The sequence below is a fragment of the Schistocerca serialis genome, chromosome 1 (assembly GCF_023864345.2).
Source record: "Schistocerca serialis cubense isolate TAMUIC-IGC-003099 chromosome 1, iqSchSeri2.2, whole genome shotgun sequence".
Taxonomy (NCBI): Eukaryota; Metazoa; Arthropoda; class Insecta; order Orthoptera; family Acrididae; genus Schistocerca; species Schistocerca serialis.
In genome coordinates, this window is record NC_064638.1 from 322,651,100 (window position 1) to 322,676,229 (window position 25,130).

General features: G+C 41.3%; 1 protein-coding gene across 1 annotated transcript in view; it reads right to left on the reverse strand.

Moving 5' to 3' along the window:
- LOC126469822 (uncharacterized) overlaps positions 1–24,264 on the reverse strand; it is a 114,214-nt gene extending 89,950 nt beyond the window's left edge. The window contains exon 1 of the mRNA XM_050097112.1: positions 24,086–24,264. The gene's annotated coding sequence lies outside the window, so the exon portion shown is untranslated. The remainder of the gene's footprint in view (positions 1–24,085) is intronic.
- Between the last annotated feature and the right edge of the window lie 866 nt (positions 24,265–25,130).

Genomic DNA, 25,130 nt, shown 5'->3' on the forward strand with positions numbered 1-25,130 from the left:
AGACAATCGTCTCTGCTCAAATTAGTATATTATAATATCAGTAGCAACAGAAAATGGTACAGCTGGAGTAAGATTCGTTATGAATAGGAAGGTATGGCAGAGAGTGTGTTACTGTGAACAGTTCAGTGATAGGGTTGTTCTCATGCGAATTTACAGCAAACTAACACCGACAAAGACAGTTCAGCATGTTGACATTGCATGCTGGAGATGAAGAGACAGAAAAAGTATATGAGAATACTGAACGGGTAATTCAGTACACAAATGGAGATGAAAATCTAAGAGCCAAATGTGGTTGTAGGAAGAGGAGTAGAAGAAAGCGTTACGGGGGAATAGGGGCTTGGTACTAGGAAAGAGAGAGGAGGAAGATTAACTGAGTTCTCCAATAAATTTCAGGTAGTAACAGCGAATACTGTATTGAAGAATCACAAGGGGAGGAGGTGTACGTGCAAAAGGCTGGGAGATAGGGGAAGCTTTCGCTTGGATTACATCATGGTCAGACAGAGATTGTGAAATCAGGTACTGGATTGTAACATGTAGCGAGGAGCAGATATAGATTTAGATCACAATTTAGTAGCGATGAAGAGGAGGCTGAAGTTCATGAGACTTGGCAGGAAGAATCGATTTACAAAGCAGTGGCATACGGACGTACTAAGGAGTGAAGAGATATGCTTGACGTTCTTTCAGGCTATAGATAATGTCATAAGGAATAGTTCAGTAGACAACTCAGTTAAAGAGGAATGGACATCTCTAGAAAGAAAAAGAAAAAAGTAAACACAAAGAGAATAACTGCGAAGAAACCATGGGTAACAGAGGAAATACTTCAGTTTACCGATGAAAGAAGGAAATACAAAAACGTTCAGGGAAACTCAGCAATGCAGAAATACAAGTCGCTTTAAAATGAAATAAATAGAAAGTGCAGGGAATCCAAGGTGAAATGCCTGCATGAAAAATGAGAAGAAATCGAAAATGAAATTACCATCGGAAAGACTGATTCAGTACATAGAAAAGTCAAAGTAATCTTCGGTGAAACTAAAAAAAATGGAGGTTCTCTGCGTATGCAGAGAACAGAGCTGATAGCTCTGAACAGTACATTGAAGGCTTCTACGAGGGAGAAGATTTCTCTGACGCGATACAAGAAGAAACAGGAGTGGAAACTGAAGTGTTAGTATTAGAATCAGAAATTAAGAGAGCTTTGGAAGACTTAAGATTAAATGACGCAGGAGGGATAGGTAACGCTCCATCAGAATCTCTATAATCATTGGGGAAGTTGCATCTAAACAGCTATTCATGTTGGCGTTTGGAATGTATGAGTCTGGCAATATACCATCTGACTCTCGCAAAAACATCCACACAGTTCCGAAAGATGCAACAAATGACAAGTTCGAGAGTTATCGCATTAAGAAGCTTGACAGCCCATGCATCCAAGTTGCTGACAAGAATAATAAACAGAAGAATGGAAAAGAAAGTTGAGGATGTGTTAGATGACGATCAGTTTGGCTTTAGGAAAGGTAAAGGCCTCTCTGGGAGAGGCAGTTCTGACGTATCGGTTGTTAATGGAAGCAGGAGTAAAGAAAAATAGCGACACGTTCATAGAATTTATCGACGTGGAAGGAACTTTCGACAATGTCAAGTGGTGCTAGATGTTCGCAGTTCTGAGAAAAATGGGATAGGATATAGGGAGAGACGGGTGATATACAACACTTCAAGAGCCAACAGGGAATAATAAGAGTGAAGGACGAAGAACGAAGTTCTCGAATTAAAAAGGGTGAAAGATAGGGTGTAGTCTTTCGCTTCTATTGTAGAATCAATAAATCGAAGAAACAATGATGGAAATAAAAGGAAGTTTCAAGAGTGGAACTGAAATTTAGAGTCATAGAATATCAACGGTAAGATTCGCTGATGACATTGCTGTCCTGAGTGGGAGTGAAGAAGAATTACGGGATCTACTGAATGAAAACAACGTCTAAAGACTACAAAATATGGACTGAGAGTAAATCGAAAACGTCTAATGAGTCTAGAATATGGATTGAGAGTAAATCGAAGATATCGAAGGAATGAGACCTAGCAAAATTCGATGGTCATGAAGTAGATGAAGTTAAAGCTTTCTACTCTCCAGCCAGCGAAATAACCCATGGCGGAAGGAACAAGGATGGCATCAAAAGTAGACTAGCACTGGCAAATAGGTCATTCGTGCCTAAGGCAAGTCTGTAGTATCAAACATAGGCCTTAATATGGGGAAGAAAGTTCTGATAATGTACGTTTGGAGCACACCATTATATGATAATGGAACACGGACTGTAGACTGTAGGAAAACTGCAACAGAAGAGAACTGAAACCTTCGAGATGTGGTGTCACAGACAAATGTCGAAAATTATGTGAACATAAGGTAAGGAATGAGGAAACTGTGGACAGAATCGGAGACGAGAGGAATGTATGGAAAACACTGACAAGAAGAAGGGACATGTCGATAGTACATATGATAAGACATCAGCGAATAACTTCCAGGGTACTAGAGTGATCTGCAGAGGGTAACGACTGTAGAGGAGGACATAGACTGGAATACATCCAGCAAATAATTGAGGATGTATGATGCATGTACCACTATGAGATGAAGAGGTTGACAAATGGAAGGAATTCGTGGCGGGCCGCATCTTTAACCACATGAATTGAGATCACCGATTGTTAAATGCCGCTACGAAATTCAGCATCTACATCTGCATCAGTACTCCGCATGCCACCTAATGCTATGTGGTGGAGGGTAATTCTCGTACCACTAACTTATGCCTCCTTCCGTGTTCCACTCGCGAATGATGCGTGGGAAGAGCGATTGTCGGTAAGCCTCTAATTTCTCGAATTTTCTCGTTCTGGTCATTTCCCGAGACGTATTTGGCTATAAGAAGTATGTTGTCTGACTCCTTCTGGAACGAGCTATTTCGGAAACTCAACAGTAAACATCCGTGAGACGTTCAACGTCTCTCTTGTGAGGTCTGCCAGTGGATTTTTCAGAGACTTTCTATAACGCTATTGCGCGACCAAACGACCCAGATACGAAGCAAGTCGCTCTTCGTTGGATCTTTTCTTTCTCTTCTACTAAACGTATCTGGTAAGGGCCCTACACTGACGAACAATACTCGAGAATCGATCGACAAACTGTTCTGTAGGCCGCTTCTTTTCTGGTCGATCTACATTTCCGTAAGATTCCTCCTATGAACCTCAGTCTGGCCTCTGATTTTCCTACTATTTATTTTATGTGGTCATATTCATTAAGGTCGCTCTCGATAGTTACTCATAGATATTTCACGTTGGATACTGTTTCTAGCTGTTTGCCACCAACACTGCAGTTGTACACTAGTGGATTTCTTCTCCACTGCGTGAGCAATATATTTCATTTATTTACGTTCACTGTCAGGTTGCTAGAGCCTGCACCATACATCAAAGATATGCAGATCCCCCTGACGATCGATTCTGTTTTCTGATAATACTACTTTCTTATAGACAAGAGCATCACCTGCAAAAACCTGATCCTGAAACTAACCTTGCATCTGTCGACTGTGTTTCGTTAAGAGCGACGTGTTCAGTTCTGTCTACAAGGAAGTCTTGAATAAAGTCACAAATCTGGTCCGGTATTCGGTAAACTCGAATTTTTGCATTAAACGGCATTGAAGGACGTTACAAATACCTTCCTGAAGTTAAGGAGCATGTCATTAACCTGAGCGCAGATATTTGTAGATCTCATGGAGGAACAGAGCGAGCTGAGTTTAGCAAGGTCACTGTTTGAGGAACCTATGTTGATTTTATAGAGGAGAGCTTTGTTCTCCAAAAATATAATAGTAAGTGAATATAAAACATTTTCCATAATTCAACAATAGATTGACGTCAGTGCTATAGAAGTATAATTACGTGCATCTGTCGTTCAGCGCTTCTTGAAAACGGGAATGACACGCTATTTTATCCATTCCTATGTACGGACCCCCATCATTGGTCCAGAGAACTACGATAAACTGCTGCTGGAGATGGAACAAGTTCTTATGCATAATTCTCGTAGAATCTCACAGGTATGTCATCTTGTCCAGATGCCTTTTCACTAAGCGACTGCAGTTGCTCTTCTTTTCCGTGAACACCTATGACAATATGCGCCATATCTGTATTCGTATGAAGATTCAAAAGAGGGCTCGTATTACGATCTTCCGCGATGAAACAATTTCGGTAGACCGAATTCAGCATTTCGGCTTCTCTCTGACACCTTACCTTTAGAGTCAACTCGGTCGGCAAAATAATGCTTTCAGTGGTATTGAAGGCTTCTCTCATTGCTCTCCTTACATTCATTTTCGCTTCGTTTAATTTTTGTTTTCAAGCATTATTTTGACTTCTCTTAAATCTGTGATGCTCTCTTTGCTCACGTAGCACTTTTCTGATATGACTATTAAACCTCGGCACGTCTTTCTAATCCATCAAGACCTTGCTCGTAACGTACTTGCCTAAGAAATACCAATGATGGTTTGTAGATTTTTCCATTTGAGTTCCACATCTTCGTGCTCAGCACTAGGGATTTGAAGTGGACTCTTCACATACTCAGCAACTTGCATCCTGTCACGCTTGCTAAGTAAAAAGATTCTCCTACCATTCTTAGCAGTAGTTGTAAACTGTTATCGCTGACGCTATCACTACCTTATAATTACCCACCTCCACGTTAGCTCTCTTCAAAGGTTTACGTGTGGTTGTTCCTAGGAGATCTAAGACGTTACCTCCACTACCTGTTTTTCTGTTTGTTCGAATAATTTTCGAATGAGACATTCAGAATGGTGTCAGACGAATCCCTGCCTCTGCCACCAGTTTTGATTATATGACTCCCATAGTACACCAGGCACGTTGAAGTCTCGCCCTTTTACAGATTCACGAGATACTGCACGTTCTCTCTGAAGTGGTCACCCACTAGAGCTCCTGATGGATCCGATTACCGTTTCTGAGCCACCTTTGATACTCAGCTGTACTCAAATTGACCCACATTAGCAATCTGTCACAGGCTCACTAGATGTGTCCGGACCCTTTACTGCAGTAGATCGTACGGCGTTGATGGCCAACAGTTTCCGCCTCTGGAAGTTCGGCCGCCGAGTTGCAAGTCGTTACATACGCCCCAACCATTGCATGTAACCTATCTTTAGGATAAACATCCCAATGTGAATTTACGATTTCGTTGCTATTCAGTTCCGGTTTCAACCAACTTTCTGCTCCTAATACTATCTGGCCAGTATTATCTATAGTGAACGATACCAATCCCGGGAGCTTGCCACGATTGCGGCTGCAATTTACTGATTTCATATTAACCTTTTCTGTTTACGATCTGCGAGGAGGAGTATTCTGTGAGAGAAATATGGCTGGGCTTCATTCGATTTCGGCAGCAATGCATCTGTAATCTGAACGACATAAAGCCTTTTTCTTCTGTTCACAAACAAAAATCACATTTGTCATAGGATTGTGCTAGTTAAATCCTATTCGATATTCAATTTGGTCTGCGCATGAATTATTGTGAATCAGGAGAGTCCTAAACAGTTTAACTGGACATGTTTGTTGTCGTTGTGGTCTTCAGTCCTGAGACTGGTTTGATGCAGCTCTCCATGCTACTCTATCCTGTGCAAGCTTCCTCATTTCCCAGAACCTACTGCAATCGACATCCTTCTGAATCTGCTTAGTGTATTCATCTCTTGGTCTCCCTCTACGATTTTTACCCTCCACGCTGCCCTCCAATACTAAATTGGTGATCCCTTGATGCCTCAGAACATGTCCTACCAACCGATCCCGTCTTCTGGTCAAGTTGTGCCACAAACTTCTCTTCTACCCAATCCTATTCAATACTTGCTCATTAGTTATGTGATCTACCCATCTAATCTTCAGCATTCTTCTGTAGCACCACATTTCGAATGCTTCTATTCTCTTCTTGTCCAAACTATTTATCGTCCATGTTTCAGTTCCATACATGGCTACACTCCATACAAATGCTTTCAGAAATGACTTCCTGACACTTAAATCTATACTCGATGTTAACAAACTTCTCTTCTTCAGAAACGATTTCCTTGCCATTGCCAGTCTACATTTTATATCCTCTCTACTTCGACCATCATCAGTTATTTTGCTCCCCAAATTGCAAAACTCCTTTACTATTTTAAGTGTCTCATTTCCTAATCTAATTCCCTCAGCATCACCCGACTTAATTCGACTACATTCCATTATCTTCGTTTTGCTTTGTTCATGTTCATCTTATATCCTCCTTTCAAGACACTGTCCATTCCATTCAACTGCTCTTCAAAGTCCTTTGCTGTCTCTGACAGAATTACAATGTCATCAGCGAACCTCAAAGTTTTTATTTCTTCTCCATGGATTTTAATACCTACTCCGAATTTTTCTTTTGTTTCCTTTACTGCTTGCTCAATATACAGATTGAACAATATCGGGGAGAGGCTACAACCCTGTCTTACTCCCTTCCCAACCACTGCTTCCCTTTCATACCCCTCGACTCTTATAACTGCCATCTGGTTTCTGTACAATTTGTAAATAGCCTTTCGCTCCTTGTATTTTACCCCTGCCACCTCTAGAATTTGAAAGAGAGTATTCCAGTCAACATTGTCAAAATCTTTCTCTAAGTCTACAAATGCTAGAAACGTAGGTTTGCCTTTCCTTAATCTTTCTTCTAAGATAAGTCATAAGGTCAGTATTGCCTCACGTGTTCCAGTGTTTCTACGGAATCCAAACTGATCGTCCCCGAGGTTGGCTTCTACTAGTTTTTCCATTCGTCTGTAAAGAATTCGTGTTAGTATTTTGCAGCTGTGACTTGTTAAACTGAGAGTTCGGTAATTTTCACATCTGTCAACACCTGCCTTCTTTGGGATTGGAATTATTATATTCTTCTTGAAGTCTGAGGGTATTTCGCCTGTTTCATACATCTTGCTCACCAGATGGTAGATTTTTGTCAGGACTGGCTCTCCCAAGGCCGTCAGTAGTTCCAATGGAATGTTGTCTACTCCGGGGGCCTTGTTTCGACTCATGACTTTCAGTGCTTTGTCAAACTCTTCACGCAGTATCGTATCTCTCATTTCATCTTCATCCACATCCTCTTCCATTTCCATAATATTTTCCTCAAGCACATCGCCCTTGTATAGACCCTCTATATACTCCTTCCACGTTTCTGCTTTCCCTTCTTTGCTTAGAACTGGGTTTCCATCTGAGCTCTTGATATTCATACAAGTCGTTCTATTATCTCCAAAGGTCTCTTTAATTTTCCTGTAGGCAGTATCTATCTTACCCCTAGTGAGGTAAGCCTCTACATCCTTACATTTGTCCTCTAGCCGTCCCTGCTTAGCCATTTTGCACTTCCTTTCGATCTCATTTTTGAGACGTTTGTATTCCTTTTTGCCTGCTTCATTTACTGCATTTTTGTATTTTCTCCTTTCATCAATTAAATTCAATATTTCTTCTGTTACCCAAGGATTTCTACTAACCCTCGTCTTTTTGCCTACTTGATCCTCTGCTGCCTTCACTACTTCATCCCTCAAACCTACCCATTCTTCTTCTACTTTATTTCTTTCCCCCATTCCTGTCAATTGCTCCCTTATGCTCTCCCGGAAACTCTGTACAACCTCTGGTTCTTTCAGTTTTTCCAGGTCCCATCTCCTTAAATTCCCACCTTTTTGCAGTTTCTTCAGTTTTAATCTACACGTCATAACCAATAGATTGTGGTCCGAGTCCACATCTGCCCCTGGAAATGTCTTACAATTTAAAACCTGGTTCCTAAATCTCTGTCTTACCATTATATAATCTATCTGCTACCTTTTAGTATCTCCAGGGTTCTTCCATGTATACAACCTTCTTTCATGGTTCTTAAACCAAGTGTTACCTATGATGATGTTGTGCTCTGTGCAAAATTCTACCAAGTGGCTTCCTCTTTCATTTCTTAGCCCCAATCCATATTCACCGACTATGTTTCCTTCTCTCCCTTTTCCCACACTCGAATTCCAGTCACCCATGACTATTAAATTTTCGTCTCCCTTCACTATCCGAATAATTTCTTGTATTTCATCATACATTTCTCCAATTTCTTCGTCATCTGCAGAGCTAGTTGGCATATAAACTTGTACTACTGTAGTAGGTGTGGGCTTCGTATCTATCTTGGCCACAATAATGCGTTCACTGTGCTGTTTGTAGTAGCTTACTCGCATTCCTATTTTCCTATTCATTATTAAACCTACTCCTGCATTACCCCTATTTGATTTTGTGTTTATAACCCTGTAGTCACCTGACCAGAAGTCTTGTTCCTCCTGCCACCGAACTTCACTAATTCCCACTATATCTAACTTCAACCTATCCATTTCCCTTTTTAAATTTTCTAACCTACCTGCCCGATTAAGGGATCTGACATTCCACGCTCCGATCCGTAGAACGCCAGTATTCTTTCTCCTGATAACGACGTCCTCTTGAGTAGTCCCCGCCCGGAGATCCGAATGGGGGACTATTTTACCTCCGGAATATTTTACCCAAGAGGACGCCATCATCATTTAACCATACAGTAAAGCTGCATGCCCTCGGGAAAAATTACGGTTGTAGTTTCCCCTTGCTTTCAGCCGTTCGCAGTACCAGCACAGCAAAGCCGTTTTGGTTATTGTTACAAGGCCAGATCAGTCAATCATCCAGACTGTTGCACTTGCAACTACTGAAAAGGCTGCTGCCCCTCTTCAGGAACCACACGTTTGTCTGGCCTCTCAACAGATACCCCTCCGTTGTGGTTGCACCTACGGTACGGCTATCTGTATCGCTGAGGCACGCAAGCCTCCCCACCAACGGCAAGGTCCATGGTTCATGGGGGCACGGCAAATTTCATATGATAAAGACTTTTCTGGGATACCTGTGCCCAAGACAGATGATTTAAAAGCATTTTTAACATTTTTACTGCCAGTTACCCAGGTGTGTGTCGACTTAAATATATTGCAAATTGCTCAATGCAGCAAATTGAGAGTGGTAGTGATTTTCTTCCCCTCATTTCTAACTACCATAAATTAATATTAGGTAGATTTTTTGTTAAATGTCAGACTCGACCGGTGAGATACTTTACTTTCGACAGAAATAGCTATGAATCTCCATAAGATAAACAACTGCATTTATTCTGCAGAGAGTAGGAGTTGCAGGAATTTTTGTTTCATTTGTAGCAGCGTCAATAAGTAAACCGGAATACGGTTTGAGTATCTGTTCACTGTAGCTTTAAATTTTTGTAACGAGTATCTCGGCTGTTCCTGAAGGTACTGAACAAAACGTGCTGATGTTCTTTTCTGTTTCAGATCTAAATAATATGTGTAGGCATTAACTAAAAGATAAAAAGATTTCTTTTCTGATTTCAAGTTTGACTAAAAAGGACAGTATAATTAACTTCTGTGAACAAATGATAAACGGGTAAGGACGCTGTCAGCGTCGTATTTTCAATCCAAAAACTGCTAGGCTGAACCGCGTTGTGGGCAACTAACAGAGTTTTAGATCAGTCTTCGAATTAAAACCATACAAAACGCGTTAAGATAATTAATAAATTCTACAAAAATTTTCTGTAGCAGTTTATGATACAATGACCTGATGATTAAAAAATTTAAAATTTTCATTTGGTGCTTCCGGTTGTCACTTCATCAATCTTTTGTGTTTTATAGTTGTAGATTACTAACGACCCACACAGCTAATTAACTACGGCTGGACGACTTGTAGCGCAGTGGTAATAAATATTACACTGAGGTGACAAATGCAGTAGGGTACCTACTAATGTCGTATTGGACCTCCTTTTACTCGGCGTCGTGCAGAAATTCGACGTAGCATGGACTCAACAAACCCTCTGCAGAAATTCTGAACCGTGCTGCCTTTATAGCCGTCCATAATTGCGGAAGTGTTGCCAGTGCACGATTTTGTGGACAAACCGACCTCTCGATTATGTTTCCCATATGTTCGATGGGATTTGCGTCGGGCAAGTCATTCGCTCGAATTGTCTGGAATGTTCTTCAAACCAGTTTCAAACAAATGTGGCCCAGTGACATTGCGCACTCGCATACATAAACATTCCATTGTCTTTTGCTGCAAATGATCTCTAAGTATCCGAACACTGCCATTTCCAGTCGATGATCGGTTCAGCTGGACCAGAGGGCCCAGTTCATTCAATGTAAGCACAGCCCACACCACTATCGGCCCACCAGCATCTTGGAAAGTGCCTTGTTGGCAACATGGGGTCCGTGGTTTTGTGGGGTCTCCGCCACACTCGAACCCTACCATCAGCTCTTACCTACTAAAATCGGAACTTAGCTGACTAGGCCAGATATCCCAGTCGCCTAGGGGTCAACCGATATGTTCTCAAGCCCAGGAGAGGCACTGCTGGCGATGTCATGCTATTAGCAAACGCACGCGAATTGGTCGTTTGCTGCCATAGCCCATTAATGCCAAATTTCGCCGCTCTGTCCCAACGGATACGCTGTTGTACGTCCCACGTTAATTTCTGCACTTATTTCACGCAGTGTTCCTTGCTGTTAGCACTGACAACTCTACCCAAACGCCGCTTTCTACACGGGTAAGTGGAGGACGTCGGTCATTGCGTTGTGCGTATTACCGGCACACTCTTGATACTATGGATCTCGGAATACTGAATTCCCTAACAAATTATGAAATGAAGTTATCACATGCATCTAGCTCCAGCCGCCACTGCGCTTACAAAGTCTGTTAATTCTCACGTGTGGCTATAATCACGTTGTAAACCTTTTCACATGAGTACTAATAACAGCTCCGCCAATGCGCTGCGTTTTAATATCGCAGTCCCACGACTCTGGAACCTCAGAGTACATACACAACAGTGACGCCAGGTCAGGTGTAGTAGGTGCTGTAACACATCACCAATATTTTTACCCTGTCACTATTTAAAAATGTTTATTTATATTACTTTGTGTTCTGGTTTTTACGCCAAAAGTACTTCCCAGTTTTGTGTTACACGGAACTCTCTTGTAGCAAGAGGCGTGTAATTCTGACTAGGCGAAGTATAGTAGGCTTCTTTTCTCGCAGCTCAACCTCGAGGAAGCAGAGAGACTTAGAACATAACTGCGACCGTGTGGTCGCTTGCTTCAGTTTGTCTTTTGATGGGGCATGCGGTGAGGGAGACGAAAATTTTATTCCCAGCAGCTTCCTGTTTAAGACTGTAAAGCAGTGATTATCGTATGCGTGAGCATTCTTCCGTATGTAGTGCGTTTAGTGCTGTATTGCAAGTTTTAAATTATGGGCGCCCCACTGAATCTCTATAAATATGCACTCTAAAAGAAGTGAACCATTCAGGTAAATTTTGAATCAGGTTTTGATGGCAATGATGAAAGACTTCAGTATTGTAAAAGATATCACTTTGTTTGCCTTTCAATACCGAAAAATTTGAAGAACACGAAACGTTATATTTCTACTGTATTTGACAACCTGAAAAATTTCTTTGGGCCTGTATTCTCCAAGAAACAACGCGTAAGAAACAAACTAATCTGTGTGCCGATGAGAAGTACAAAAGGATTTCCAGCAGAAAGACGTTAGAAATGATAAAGACATTTTTACAGGTACTTCTAAAGTACTGTCCTTTATCCGACCATCCCTTCCACTAAAGGATTTGTGGAAGTCAACTTGTCTTACCTGACGTGAATATAACTATATGGAACTTCCCGGCAGATTAAAATTGGGTTCCGGACCGAGACTCTAACTCGGGACGTTGGCCTTTCGCGGGCAAGTGCTCCACCAACTGAGCTACCCAAGCACGACTCACGGCCCGTCCTCACAGCCTTACTTCAGCCAGAGCACTTACCCGCGAAAGGCAAAGGTCCCTAGTTCGAGTCTCGGTCCGGCACACAGTTTTAGTCTCCCAGGAAGTTACGTATCAGCGCACACTCCGCCGCAGAGTGAAAATCTCATTCTGGAAATATAAATGTATATTATAAACAGCTTACCCCGGGCCAAAAAGCAATGCATGGTGCTCAGGAAATGTGGTTAAAATACGAAGTTAAATCTATACAAAACAAGAGCTAAATCACGAGTTATATACTGAAAAGCCAAAGAAACTTGGCATGCTTATTCAAATACAGAGGTACGTAAACAGGCAGAATACGGCGCTCCGGTCAGCAACGCCTATGCAGGACAAAAAGGGTCTGGCGCAGTTGTTAGATCGGTTATTGCTGCTACAATCGCAGGTTATCAAGATTTAAGTGAGTTTGAACGTGGTATAGTCGGCGCACGAAAGATGGGACACAGCGTTTCGGAGGTGGCGATGAAGCGAGAATTTTCCCGTACGACCATTTCACGAGTGCACCGTGAATATCAGGATCCGGAAAAACATCAATCTCCCACATCGCTGGCTCCGGAAAAGATCCTGCAAGAACGGGACCAACGACAACTAAAGAGAATCGTTCAACGTGTTAGAAGTGCAACCCTTCCACACATTACTGCGGGTTTCCATGCTGGGCCGTCAATAAGTGCCAGCGTGCGAACTATTCAACGAAACATCATCGATATGGGCTTTCGGAGCCGAAGGCCCACTCGTGTACCCTTGATGACTGCGCGATACAAAGCTTTATGCCTCGCCTGGGCACGCGAACACTGACACTGGACTGTTGATGACTGGAGACATGTTGCCTGGTCGGACGAGTGTCGTTTCAAATTGTATCGAGCTGATGGACGTGGACGGGTATGGAGACAACCTCTTGAATCCATGGACCATGCATGTCATCAGGGGACTATTCAAGCTGTTGGAGGCTCTGTAATGGTGTGGGGCGTGTGCAGTTGGAACATCTGACAGGTCTAGATACGACTCTGATAGGGGACATGTACGTAAGCATCCTGTCTGATCACCTGCATCCATTCATACGATTGTGTATTGCAACAGACTTTGGCAGTTCAAGCACGACAAAGCGACACTCCAAACGTCCAGAATTGATACAGAGTGGCTCCACGAACACCATTCTGAGTTTAAATACTTCCGCTGGCGACCAAATTCCCCTGACATTAACATTATTGAGCTTATCTGAGATGCCTTGCCAAGTGCTGTTCAGAAGAGATCTCCACCCCTCCGTACTCTTACGGATTTACGGACACCCCTGCGGGATTCATGGTGTTGGTTCTCTCCATCTCTACTTCAGACATTGGTCGAGTCCCTTTGACGCCGTGTTGTGGCACTTCTGTGTGCTCGCGGCAGCCACACACAATGTTAGGCAGGTGTACCAGTTTCTTTGCCTCTCCAGTGTTTAAAACCCACTTCCAACTTGAAGACACCATTAATAATATGGCAGATCTCTCACATGGTAAACAAGGGTGAATGGCATACAAAAACTGCTGTACAGAGAATGGAAGTAGTTCATGGAAGAAAGATTAGCCAACTCAAATTCTCCCGTCGCAACACAATGACTTTACACACAACCAAGTAAAACGTACATACAAATTCTACCCACCTTACAGACACACAATCAAACAATAAAGAGAGAAAACTGTTAGAGAAAGGATTAAAATACAATCTAAATTTAGAAATAGATGAAGATTACATAGAAAGTCTGATTATAGAAGCACTAAGTGTATTGACAAGGAAAGATAGGAACGAAAACAGCAATGCCAACATTTGACTAACTAGAGAAACAGATAAGGAATGAAATCCATAATATAATAACTAGTATGAAAACACAAGAACACAAAATTAACAAAAACACAGAATCTGTAACACTCAGGAAACTTAGCAAAAAATTCAGAATGAAAATGTTAACATTTAAAAAGCAGACAATGGGAACACAGTAGTACCTATACACAAAGAACAATACACTGAAAAAGAACAATAATTCATCTCACAAAATAATATTACAAAATTAAAATCAGACCCAAGAAACAGATTCCAGACGAAAGTAAAAATCACTCTGAAAAATATAGACATAATACTGGATAACATGGGGAAAAGAAAGCTGACACAGATTAATCCCACTGCACCTGTTCTCCGTCGCATACCAAAGATCCAGAAACTGAATTTTCCTGTGAGGCCAATATTGGGTTTCATAAAATCCCCCACCTACAAGCTTGTGGAATACATGTTTCAATTACTGTCTGAAAATTTCAAAGTAGAGGAAGACAGAGCCATTAAAAACACTAAACAGCTAATACAACAAATAAAATGTAAAACTCGCAAGCACAGAAACACTCCTCTCAACTGATACTGAAAGCATGTATTCCAACATACCAGTACCACAAACAACAGAAATCACAGATAAGAATGTGAAAACTTATAGTCTTCTCCCTGATGTACAGATTAATGAAATACGCACATTAATAAAGCTCATACCAGAACAAAAGTACTCCCAACACAATAATGAGTTTTATTTACAGAAGGATGGATTATCAATGGCGTCCCCAGATTCAGGAGTCTTATCAAATATTTTTGTGAACCACATTGAACAGATCATTTTCACAAAAACAGAAGCAAGAGAATACAACACGTTATATTGGTTCAGGTATATGGATGACACCCGTTGTGTAGTAGATGAACCACAAACAAAAACTGAAAAACTACGTAATGACAACAACAATGTACATAAAAATATAAAATTGACAATTGAAAGAGAACAGAAGAACCAAATTAACTTTCTGCATATAACAAGCAAACAACAAACCAATAAGCACATAACTGATATTTTCCGTAAACCCATACCACCAGACATTATCATTCCCCAATCCTCGAACCACCCACACTCACAACAGCACACAGCAAACCGACACACAATCCATAAACTCAGCACAGTACTACTCACCAAAGAAAACTACCAAAAAGAACTTGATATAATAATGCAGATTGCACGATACAATAGGTACAATAGTAACACAGTCACAAAGCTAACACCAAAATTAAAAGCAAAATAAAAGTAGAAAGTACCAAACTAATAAAACAATCTAACAGAACCAAACACAAGCAGTCAATGCCATATCAACTACACAAAATATTCAGAAAAACATAAAACAAAACACAAGATGTTACAAAGTGACATACAAATACAAAATCACACATTAAATCACCAACATTTCCATAAGACAAAGAATAAACACAGCATACACAACAGTCAATTCTATACAAAAATATAAACCAAACCTGACAGAAAACAGAGACATATACCAGAAAGCAGGTATATATCATCTACAGTGAACACTGATTACATATACACAGGACAAAGAAGTAGAATATTTGATGTCCGATACAAAGAACACATGGGAGTCTGGAAGTATGGGACAAATCACTCGACATTTGCAGAACACCTAAAAGAACGTATCTACAAACCAACCACTAGAGAAGAAGACACGTATATAATTAGAATCAATAATAAAAAGCACCTCCTACTCCTGCAGGAAAATTGCCACAGTCAGAAAACCAAAGCAGAAAAGAGAACCCTGTTCAGTGATAAAGTATACATGCCAAACAATTCATTATTTACACAAATAAATTAAATAATAGAATAACACTCCAAAATAGGATTATTATCATAATACTAATAACACCACTCAACACCTGTTCATTCATTTATACATGAACCACTCCAGAGAACACTTAAGCTAAAACTCAAATCAGCTTATACCAAAGCTTGCAACCACTGTCTGACAGCTGTTACATTCATATTCAACACTCTACAATACAAATCACCAATTGCATCCCCCCTCCTCCCATCACACACACACACACACACACACACACACACACATACACACACATGAATAGACGTTATAGATTTCGTTAGATTGGGAGCTTGTAGGTGAACCAATCAAACAGAACGAAACACATAATGGACTCACAAAATTTACGTCTTTAAAATCACAATTTCAAACAAATAGGTATAAATAGTGGGAAATGAATAATAGTGCACCACAAAGTAGGAGGAGAAACATGGTGAACAGTGTGAAAGGAAAAGCTCGGAATATAAAATTGCGCTTATATTTCGGAAATGAAGTGGTAGTACTGCCTCCAGAGCACATAAGAGAAGAAACGCAGATGCCAACATACTGTAAGTAATTACTTATTTACATAAAAATGTGACGTGAACTGTTTGATAATCTAGAAAAACAAAACTGCATCGTTGTAGATCCCACTGAAGATGCATTAGAGTGAGATAAAGGTGAAGTCTGGTAGAAACACATTAAGTTGCAGCAAGAAAAGGCGGTTTTATTTATAAGCCAGTTTTTTAAAAAAATGAATTTTTTTTAGAATTTCTGATACCATATCTTAAACGCTCGACGGTGGGGGGCAGGGGGGGGAGGAGGGATGGGGGAGGTTGCCAGGTCAAGATTTTGCGCCGGTTCCACAATAACGTAGATTCGGGGCTGGCAGGGTGTGTCGCTTATGTAAAACGAATTCTATAGATTAGTAAAGATTTGACAGTTCATTTATATACGTCGACATATTTATACACTTTAACATAGATAAACAACAAATGAGGACGCTTAATACAAGGTTAAAACAATGTCGTTTCCTTAACGTTTTTTCTGGACGCTTCGTTCATCGATAGAAATTCATCGAATTGTATCTTAAAAGAGCAAAAATGTTGTTAGAAATATTTCACTGAATTTGCAGCCTTTCGATTATTACATAATTTTGGGTAGTTGTTTTATGTTATGTTCAAAAGTTTTAAGATGCTTTTTAGTTCACTTTTTTGTGACTGCAGTACTACTTATGGCATATTTGTATAGCTTTGAGGCGCCCATTATACAGAGATACCCCAACGTAAAGTTTTGCTGGTGAAACAAAGCTAACTGAAAACATACTTCGGTGACTTCAGACCCCTTGCGAAGACCCTGTAACCCTTGCCAGGTATTTAATAAGGCAGTTAAAACTGCATTTACGTGGTAGCTCGGACATTAAGTGCATGTTTTAATGCATAAGTACAATAATCTTGAACCTCGGGATCACGGTAAAGAATAATATTACTGAAAAAAGCTTCGAAGTTACCCGAGAATATTGTCTTAGGGACACAGGGTAAAAATTTCGCTGATCGGCCAAGAATAGAAATTATAGAATTAGCCATCCCCACAACTGGTACTTTTCGAACCCAAAAATCATAGTTTTTCGGGATTTCGACAGGAACCGGACAGGAGGTAATGGTGCTTTTATAAGTAACTTAAGGTCCGGCCCAGAACTTGTCTAGCGCAACAGAATAAACCGTTTTGCTCAGTCTGCCTAGGGTGGAGGCAATGTGTAATATTTGACCTTATATTCTAAGATAGCTGCAGCATGCCCCGTCTTCTGATAGGCATGCAAAAGGTCGCTACGCCAAGGGCAATCAAAACACTTGGCCCCTATCTCCGTAATCAATGGCACCTGACATATGACCGCCTATAAAATCTCGTTTTCAGGCCGGGCTGTTTGAAACATATTGATACCATACACTGTCGTACACGAGCCGATTATTAAGTTAAGCAAGTAAAAATATGTCTTTCTTTTCTGCTAGCTGTTCATCTAACTTCTCACGGAGGAGCCGCAACGGATACACAAACGTTGCTCATAAATTGATCCCTCTTTTAACGGAAGCCGTTTCAATATCTCTGCATTAGATGCCGAGGTTAGTCATCACATACAGACGCATAGATACGAATAAACGTAAAGAAGGGTTTCATTGCAATAACAGCGCTACTTTGCTTTCACATTACTATGCGCATACAGTAGCAGCTACTGTAGTTATAATAAGGATGGCGGTAGTATAATTAGAAAGACCGAAAACATTTTTCCACATGACCGTTTGATCTCGCTATGACCCCACGTGTGAGTGGCCTATCTGTCAGACGCTGTGGATTTGCAGGTTATTTTGTACGTTTCCCTCTAACAAAGAAAGTTTTCCGAAAGAGGTCTTCCCTAGCTCCAAGGCTGAGGAACCCCTGTCTGTTGATATGAATTTGAAATATACAGTGTGGTTAGAAATAGCGCGGTAATTTGTAATGGTATTGCAGGGTATGCTGTAGTGAGTAATAATAGTTACAAAAAAATTCTATACGTCGTCAATTCTCCGATTTGATTAACACTGAAGTTAACCAATCAGGCCGTAGCTCGCTCCAGTTCAAGCGGCCCGTCAGGGATGGTTCCGCCAAATGTGTCCTTACTTTGGTTTCGTAAGACTGAACAAGTGAGCGACACAAAAATTGGACACGGGACGGTAGTAAGGACAGAACCTGAGCCAAAAGCTGAGCAGTACCGTGCGTAGCCTTTTACGCTATGAGAACAACTGATACCGATTGCAACTTGCGGGCCACTTGAATTTATGTGCGCAACGGCCTGACTGGCTAACTTCAATGGTAATTAACTAGTAAACTACCTAAGGTATGGAACTTTTTTAACAATTATTTGTCAGCACAACCCGCCCTGCAACACCATTACAAGTTCTCAGATTCTTTCTGACCGTTCTGCATATATGGATCCCGATTTGACGGAACATCTGTATGAATAGTCCACAAGCCACCTGAAGGCGTGTGCCGGAGGATTCTTCTGACACCACCATCTGATCTTACCTGTGCTATTCCACTCGCGAATAGTGCGTGGGAAGAATGACTGTTAGTAAACCTCTGTATTAGCTCTAATTTCTCGAATTTTCTCGTTGTGGTCATTTCGCTAGACGTGTGTGGGAGGAACTAAAGTGTCGTCCCACTCTTCCCGTAAAGTACTCTCCCAAAATTTCAGTAGTAAAACTCCGCGTGATGCAAAATGCCTGGTTTGTAGGTCTGCTGTTGCAGTTTTCCGAGCGTCTCTGCAACACTCTCGCTCCGAATAAACGATCCCGTGACGAAATGCCCAACATGGCAACGGTCCCAAATTGATTGACAGTACTCAAGAATGGTTCGAACAAGGGCCTTGTAAGCCATTTCTTTGGTCTATTAATTACATTACCTTAACGTTCTTCCTATGAATATCCGTCTCATTCTGCTTTTTCTTGTAGTTATGGTATGCGGTCATTCCACTTAACCCGAGAACACCAAATTCGGGAAATGTTACATTGTTACTAAATCATCCTAAATTTTACTATTCGGTTTTTTACTCAAAGGAAGTCTCAATTTAAAGTTTATACAATAGCTACTACAATTATAAGGTCTCCAGTGGTATGTCACATACAAAATAAGCAGAAACTATCCTGTTTGACGCCCTATACTGACAATAGCAAATAGTCCTAAATATTTTACTGTGGTTAGTATCCAGCAGTTTGTCATCAGTAATGTAGTTGTAAGGTAGTGGATTTCTGTACCTACCTATGCGCAGTACGTTACATTTATTTACATTGAGGGTCAACTACCAGTTCCTGCACATCTTCTGTCGGTTCTCCTGCAAGATCATACTGTCTTCTAGCCCAGCTATTTTCCTTTTGACAGCTGTATCACCTACCAAGAGTCATATACGGCTTCCGACGCTTTCTACTGATTCATTTATATACATTTCGCGGTTGGATTCTGTGCTGCGAGGTATGGTGTTTGTGATGTGAAAGACCGAAACGAGGGCTGGGGACGGGAAGAGCACCGATCATAAATGTCCTCTGCGCAAGAGTTCCGTAAATTTGCTGTGGATAATGTATTCGAGGAAATGGATGCGCAGCTGTGGATATCGAAATGTATGACGCAATAGATCAGGGTTCAGTTGCAAGTTACGACACTGGGATGCCCTCGTTGGTTCTTATTGCAAGTCACGTCAGCCTGTGTTATCTAGTGGCTAAAATATGGGTCACATTTTTTTTTCACTCATTCCCAGTAACAATTCAAATTTTAACGCTCACCAGCGTATGCTTCCGATACTAAATTGATTTCTGAACCATTGTTGACGTCTCCGGTACGACCGAAAAGTATTTCTTTCCATAACCTCGTTTTTCTTACTCGTGCATCACCTGCATTAGATTAGTAGAAACTACAGCAGGGACCTATGGGATAAAATAAGACTTCGAGTGACTTGATGCTTTCAACTAAGGTGTCTACTTAAAATCCGAACAACAATGAATTGAAGGAAGATTTTGAAATACTCTTAAATTCAAAGATCTTCTTTGCAGAAGCGCATCAAGCAAGCTGCACAATGGTCTGGGCATCTCCGATCCCAGTGATCAAGTTTTGGAGGAGCAGAGAGTTCACTGGAAGCAGTCGAAACGTTTCTTGGGTAGATTGTCGCTAGCTTCAGGGGAACTTTGAAACGAAGACTAAAGATGCTTTGGATAACATTTTTTCTGGAATTTCAACTTTGTATGTTTAGAATCGGTGATCAGAATTATCAGATAAAAAGAATAAGAGCGCCGAATAGATTCAAAAGTTTGATTGGTAAAGCGACAGGCTTGGATGTCAGTCGTGTGCAAAGGATGATGAATCAAAGTGCAAGTTATTAAAATTGCTCATTATTGTTAAGATGATGTGAAAATATTGTATGGACTTGTATCAACATAGGCGATTACGAATCACACACCATGTTATTATACACCATAGTATTGTGTAGCTGATAGGTTTTAAAATACACGATCTACGTCGCCTTATTGCTGCCTTGTCTGGAGGCAGCTGAAAAACTCTGAATTCCCATCACTGAGCAGCTTTTCTGTGAGTGACAAAAGTCGTTTTTGAAACGTATGTATTGACAAAACCTGTTTGTATTAGGTTTCACATGATGCTGAATGGTTGCTTGTACTTATGCTTACATACACTAGGAGTGATACCATGGATGGCTGATTGCATCATGCGAACTTTGCGAATCACAATACGTACAGCTGAAACATTTCCTACTTCGTTGTTTTTTATACTTACATATAACAAGCTATGGATGAGGGGTTATAATGAGAGATTACAAACATGATACGTTTTGTACCCAACGACAAAAATTTGCAGGTTGTTCAGTGTTTTGATGGAATGGATGTGTTCACTGTTGGCTCGCAACCCAAGTAATTGCTTTACTTTTGATTTCTAGCCCACACTTACCTTTGTGTTTCTATTGCACTGAAAAAGCTTCAGAACAGAGTAAATGACGACGATATGCGCTACGAGTAATTATGAAACAGACTTTAAAAATACTGTAACTTTGCTCAAAAATATTTCATGGTTTCTTGGGAATTTCTTTATAGTTTCTTGTCATGACACGTATCGGCATTATCCCTCACCTTATGACCTAATAAGTAAACGTAACTTGTTTTTATTACACTTGGTAGATGTTACAAGAGCCGTATAATGGTCGTTACAATAAAACAACAGTCAAGAGACGTAAAATATAAACCTCCGAAACATACAATGGCGGACGAAAAAAAAAAGAAAAACATAAATAAACCACAGCATGAAAAGTCAGTTAATACCCTTGAATCCTGTTCCTACTGTGAAGGCAGTAATAATAACACAGTACTTTCGAAGCTGTACGTAAGTGACTACAAACACTGAAGAGACAAAAGCCATGGGATAGCGATATGTACATACACAGATGGTGGTTGTATCGCGTACACAAGGTATAATAGCGCAGTGCATTGGCGCAGCTGTCATGTGTACTCAGTAAATTCATGTGAAAACCTTACCGACGTGATTATAGCCGCACGACGAAAATTAATACACTCTGAACGTTGAATAGTAGTCAAAGCTAGACGCGTAGGACATTCCATTTTGGAAATCGTTAGTGAATTCAATATTCAGAGATACACAGTGCAAGAGTGTGGCGAGAATACGAGATTTGAGGCATTATCTCTCACCACGGGCAACGCAGTGACTGACGACCTTTAGTTAACGGCGGAGAGCAGCGGCGTTTGCGTAGAGTTGTCAGTGCTAACAGACAAGCAACATTGCTTGAAATAACCATAAAAAATCGATGTGAGACATACGACAAACGTATCCGTTGGGACAGCGCGGCGAAATTAGGCATCAATGAGCTATGGCAGCAGACGACCGACGCGAGTGCCTTTGTTAACAGCACGACATTACCTGCAGCCCCTTCCTGGGCTCGTGACCATACCGGTTGGATCCTTGACGGCTGTACAGCTGTGACCTCTTCAGATGAGTAATGATTTCAGTTGGTAAGAGCTGGTGGTATGTCTCGACTGTGTCGCCGACTCCAAGAAGCCATTGGTCGAACTTGTCAACAAGGCACTGTGCAAGTTGGTGGTGGTTCCATAATGGGGCGGGTTGGGGGAGGCGGGTAGGCTGTGTTTACACCGAATGTACAGGGCCTTCTGGTCCATGGTCCATATGAGCCGATCGGTGACTGGAAATTTTTATGTACGGCTGCTTGGAGACCATTTGCAGCCATTCATGGACTTCATGTTCCCAAAGAAAGATGAAATTGTGATGGATGACAATGCGCCATGTCAGAACACCATGGACAATTCGAGCGAATGATTTAGCCAGGCAGATCGACCGGAAGGAATCCCATCGAACATTTGTGGGACGTAATCGAGAGGTCAGTTCTTGGACATTTTCGGGGTTATCGACGGCTATGGTAGCATCGTGGCACAGTATTTCTGCAAGGAACTTCCAGCAACTTGTTGAGTCCCAGCCAGGTCGAGGTTGTTTACTACGCCGGGCAAAAGGAGGTCCGAGACAACATTAATAGGCATCCCGTGACTTCTATCACCCCAGTGTGAAAACGACATCCTCCCATATTACAATGATTCGATATTACAAACCTTTTGACTGATGTGAAGGCATTTTCACAGCAACAAAGCAACTAGGGTAAGAAGCAGAATAAATCTTATTAGATTACCTTTAGCACCTGTATCGGTGACTGCAGCAATTCATCTGCTGATAATCTGTCCGTAAACCTTGTGGATTTAAGACTGAATCGTATAAATAGAAGCACAAATTTTCCAGAAGACGTTTTCTGGTGGAAACTTTCCAACGGTGAAACCATCTCCCTTGTAGGTACGTTAGTGGTTACAAACTGGATAAACATGTCCGCATTTCTATCCTTAGGCGAGAAATATCCAAACTAACTATATGAGTCATTTATGAATATACACTTGTCCTTCTTGCCAGCAATATCTCTTTACTTTTAACTTCTCATGACTCGTTTCTGGTTACCCCACCATCAGATTTGTGGCATAAGAATACAATGTGAAACAGAATAAATACATGTACATTACAAGGAGGAAGTGGAGCTAAGTGACGTATCTTTAACATCGATATACAGTATCTTGTCACTTACAATCAATCCATTACAACACCAATGTCCGAACGGTCTTAGCAGTACATATGCTATAAGGTAAAACTCTCTTCCTCTAGGTGCTGTAAATGAGAGCATCAAAACGCATATGACAACAGACTTGTCTCTGACTTGTGACTGCTTATTACAAGTGCATTATTTAATTTCAGTTATATAAAAAATTACTACACGAGCTGTGAAGAGCATAAAAGTTACATCTCAGTGCTGTTCGGATTGAAGTGTAGGAAGCAATTTTGTCAGAAGTTTGGTATATTGTTTTGCAGCTAACTTTCGCAAAATGATTGATGAAGAAATCATAGCGTCATTCACTTTATATTTTCATTCTTTCAACTCATTTTGGTCCAACATTTTTACTTAAGTTAAACCAATACGGTATGTTGTTTCTGATTTTGCAGAAAGCCTTTGAAGATCTCTGGAATTACCTTAAAAGGTAAGTAATTGTTTCTTTTCCGAATATGTAGGGCTGAAATAAGATTTAGAAATTCACTTTTGTTACAGAGGAATTTTAAAAGAAAAAGCAACCCACTACCGTGATCACAAGATACATATTTACCTTTAAAGGTCTTACCAACACTCCAATGCAAGTAATGTCTGAGGGAGGGGGTGCGAAATGGTAGTTCACTTGTGTGGAATAATATTCTGGAATCGGTCTTGGCTCCTTCGAATACACGCCCGGTAGATAACAGAATATCCGGTCCGCCGAGGAACCTCATATCACAGTTACATTATTGCTCCGTCACGAGCCACTGGAGACCATAGGGCCCTCATACCAAAATAGTCAGAAAATGTCCCTGACCAACGACATTCTACTTGTGGAATACTGGTGTACCCCGTAAGGCAAAAACGTTGGAGTCCGTGTATAGAATGTGACAGATAGATGCAGCCGTGTCTAGTACTCACGGACGGCGTCGCGGCGTGCGAAGGCAACTCGGCTGGCGCTGCTGATCCTCGTGTGGGAGGGACCCTCTATTGGCGAGCGGACGCTGGCGGAGTGCGTTGTCGCCGGCCGAGGCGAGCGCCGCGCCGGCCGAGGATGAGTCGTCACGTGTCTGGGAGTAGGAGGAGGAGGAGGAGGGAGGGGGGCGGATCCAAGAGCATTCGGGCAGCGGGGGCGATCCCAAGCTAGGCCCGGCGGGTCGCCCGCGGTGCCGCGCTCAGGGACACAGATACCGCGGATGGGTGCCACGATTCGTAGAGATAGAGGGAAATTTTGTTATGCGGCGTGGCGGCTTTTTTAAACCCATCTTTAAGTTACACTGACCGAAAAAGTAAAAGCAACACTAAGAAGAAGTTGTGGGTCATAAACAAAAGTTGGTAGGCGTGTTGCTGCATCTGGCGGATCATGTCAATCCAGACTGACCGCCAGTCACGTAACAGTGCCACTAATAGCGCAACTAAGAGAACGCAAATCAGGTTTGCTTTAAATACCCGCTGTAACGGTTGTGAGCGTTAGTTACTTCTGAGATTGGACATGGTGATTTGATGTTACTCAAGAACTCCTGTAACGCGACAAAGACGCCATTTTTAACACCTAAGTGAATTTGAACGAAGTCGTATAATAAGATTATGAGCACACATGGTGTTTCGTGGGGCGATCACTCAGTTTTTAAAATAACTGAATAGCCACGATCGCTTCAATATCGTTTAGTAGATGACCGGTTTCAGCACTCTGAAGGTGCCATCATCGGATCTGTGAAGGTATAACATAACAGGTTTGAGGGAGGGCTGATATGAGTTAACTATATACATTACAATTATTACACAACCACATACCCGAAACGTGGATTAACATTTATAAGACCATATAGACATCATGGCACATGAGGCAGACCGTCTGGTAAAAAATACTGTCGCAACCGATAAAAAATAATAAAAAACTGCTCTCATGATCGTTCTTTCCATAAAATGTAAGACTGAGGTCACCAGATGAAACTACCACTGCTCG